We start from the raw sequence: 3,661 nt of genomic DNA, 5'->3' as shown, positions 1-3,661 counted from the left end.
AGGGGGGTTAGTGGGTGTTGAGTCCCAGCATCTACAAGAGATAGGGACTTGTTGTGTGTTAGGCATAGGACTAGTCAATGGGGGAATTAGAGTAACCAAGGCTCAAAAACATAATGGCACAGTTGGGGGGGCACACAGTCGGTAGAAAATACATGGAAATGTTGATTGGGATTTACACTTGATGCATGGACTCAAGGGTAGTTGAATCCAGCTTCTGTTGTTGGATTTATTTCCCAGCTCAGCCATGGTTTGCATTGTGGTGAAGTGTACAAATCTCCATTAGATACTATTTTAGGGTTTTATATCCTCACTTGTGTGCATTTTATAATTTGTTTTAAGTTTTCCAAAGCTTACATATTTTTTTGGTTCAACAGTGTATTAAATACACCACTACTTTTTGCATTTCTAGATAGAAAGACATTAGTGGGGTTAGTGGGTTCTAAAGTGGGCTTGATTTTCTGAGCACCCTTGCTCCTAAGAGGGGAATGATCACTCTTATCGAGATGATTTTCACATCATGGGAATGATTCTCACATCGTGAAAATGGTTCTCATGCTTCCAAGATGTTAGAGATGATCAATCTAGCGTAGGATTTTAGGTGTTGACTCCACGTTTGATCGACTCTATCAATGGCTTAGTCTCTCTAGAAATTTATGAGTGGGCATAATTCTCACATCCTCAGTGTGAAAATTAGAGGTTCTCATGGTGGAGATAATTCTCACATCACGACTAGGTGAGAATTAAAGATTTCCATAGATTATCAATTTTCATGGGGCGTAATTCTCACGACTAGAAGATTTTCATGGCCATGTGATCTTCATGTTTGTTTATATTTTCAAGAGAATTAGGTTTTTAGGTTAACCTTGTTGTGTAGATTTTCATGTCAAGTAATTATCATGCCCAAGCCAATTCTCTATTGGCATAAGAATTAAAAAAACTCATAGTCACATGATTTTCATGATGACAATTCTCTATTAGGTACTATTTTTTGGGTTTTATATCCTTTGACTTGTGTGCATTTTATAATTTGTTTGAGTTTTGCAAAGTTTACATATTTTTTTGGTTCAACAATGTATCAAATACACCGTTGCTTTTTGTGTTTCTAGATAGAAAGATGTTAGTGGTTAGTGGGCTTGATTTTCTGAGTCCCTTGCTCCTAAGAGGTGAATGATCACTCTTACTGAGATGATTTTCACATCATGGGAATGATTCTCACATCGTAAAAATGGTTGTCATGCTTCCAAGATGTTAGAGATGATCAATCTAGCGTAAGATTTTAGGTGTCGATATACTCCGGGTTTGATTGACTCTATCAATGGATTAGCCTCCAAAAATTTTTGAGTGGGCACGATTCTCACATCTTTAGAGTGTGAAAATTAGAGGTTCTCATGGTGGAGATAAATCCTAAGAATGGTTGTCACATCCAATTTATCCTCACGGTGTGAGAATTAGAGATTCTCATGGTGGAGATAATTCTCACATCCAAAGGATGGTTCTCACATCCAATTCATCCTCATGGTGTGAGAATAAGAGATTCTCATGAACTTGGAACTTTACTGAATTGAAGCTTGCTTGGCACTCTAGAATTTTTGTGCAAATCCATGTCAAAATCAGAGATTTCCATAGATTATAAATTTTCATGGGGCGTAATTCTCACGACTAGGTGATTTTCATGGCCGTGTGATCTTCATGTTTGTTTAGATTGTCAAGAGAATTAGGTTTTTAGGTTAACCTTGTTGTCTAGATTTTCATGTTAAGTAATTTTCATGCCCAAGCCAGTTCTCTATTGGCATGAGAATAAAAGAAACTCATAGTCACATGATTTTCATGATGACAATTCTCCATTAGGTACTATTTTTTGGGTTTTATATCCTTTGACTTGTGTGCATATTATAATTTGTTTGAGTTTTCCAAAGTTTACATATTTTTTGGTTCTACAAATTTTTATGGTTCAACAATGTATCAAATACACCGCTGCTTTTTGCGTTTCTAGATAGAAAGATGTTAGTGCTTAGTGGGTTGTGAGTGGGCTTGATTTTCTGAGCACCCTTTGCTCCTCAGAGGGGAATGATCACTCTTACCGAGATAAATTTTCACATCTGGGAATGGTTCTCATGCTTCCAAGATGTTAGAGATGATCAATCTAGCGTAAGATTTTAGGTGTTGATATACTCTGGGTTTGATCAACTCTATCAATGGCTTAGTCTCTATAAATTTATGAGTGGGCACGATTCTCACATCCTCAATGTGAAAATTAGAGGTTCTCATGGTGGAGATAATTATCACATCCTAAGAATGGTTGTCACATGCAATTAATCCTCACGGTGTGAGAATTAGAGATTCTCATAGTGGAGATAATTCTCACATCCTACGAATGGTTCTCACATTGAATTCATCCTCATGGTGTGAGAATAAGAGATTCTCATGAACTTGGAACTTTACTAAATTGAAGCTTGCTTGGCACTCTAGAATTTTTGTGCAAATCTGTGTCAAGATCAAAGATTTCCAAAGATTATCAATTTTCATGGGGCGTAATTCTCACGACTAAGTGATTCTCATGGCCGTGTGATCTTCATGTTTGTTTAGATTTCAAGAGAATTAGATTTTCGGGTTAACCTTATTGTGTAGATTTTCATGTCAAGTAATTTTCATGCCCAAGCCAATTCTCTGTTGGCATGAGAATAAAAAAACTCAGTCACATGATTTTCATGATGATAATTCTCCATTAGGTACTATTTTTGGGTTTTATATCCTTTGACTTGTGTGCATTTTATAATTTGTTTGAGTTTTTCAAAGTGTACATATTTTTCTGGTTCAACAGTGTATGAAATACACTAATGCTTTTTGCATTTCTAGATAGAAAGATGTTAGTGTGGTTAGTGGGTTTTAAGTGGGCTTGATTTTCTGAGTACCCTTACTCCTAAGAGGGGAATGATCACTCTTACCGACATGATTTTCACATTATGGGAATGATTCTCACATCATGAAAATAGTTCTCATGATTTCAAGATGTTAGAGATGATCAATCTAGCGTAAGATTTTAGGTGCTGATATACTTCGGGTTTGATCAACTCTATCAATGGCTTAGTCTATAGAAATTTAGGAGTGGGCACGATTCTCACATCCTCAGTGTGAAAATTAGAGGTTCTCATGGTGGAGATAATTCTCACATCCTAAGAATGGTTGTCACATCCAATTGATCCTCACGGTATGAGAATTAGAGATTCTCATGGTGGAGATAATTCTCACATCCTAAGAATGGTTCTCACATCCAATTCATCCTCACCAATTCATCCTCATGGTGTGAGAATAAGAGATTCTCATGAACTTGGAACTTTACCAAATTGAAGCTTGCTTGGTACTCTAGAATTTTTATGCAAATCCGTGTCAAAATCAAATATTTATGGCCTACCACCCAAGATAATCTCACGGACTTCAGCATGTTCATGCTAGCTCAACCTTTTTTGTTCTCATGATTAATAACTTTTTTCATTTAAACTTTCATCTTAATTCCATGAGCGATTTTCATGGTTGGCTCAGGCCTCAAGCGATTCTTGTTCGTATTATTTAATGTTTTCACATCCTCTTGCCTCTCTCGTTTCATCAATGAAATATTTTCTTTAGAGAAAAACTATAGGAGAAGCCTTCATATTGTATTGCC

Source organism: Cibotium barometz, chromosome 19 (assembly GCF_041138505.1).
Source record: "Cibotium barometz isolate CiBa-2024 chromosome 19, ASM4113850v1, whole genome shotgun sequence".
In the NCBI taxonomy this organism is placed as follows: Eukaryota; Viridiplantae; Streptophyta; class Polypodiopsida; order Cyatheales; family Cibotiaceae; genus Cibotium; species Cibotium barometz.
Note: the sequence above shows the minus strand (reverse complement) of the source record.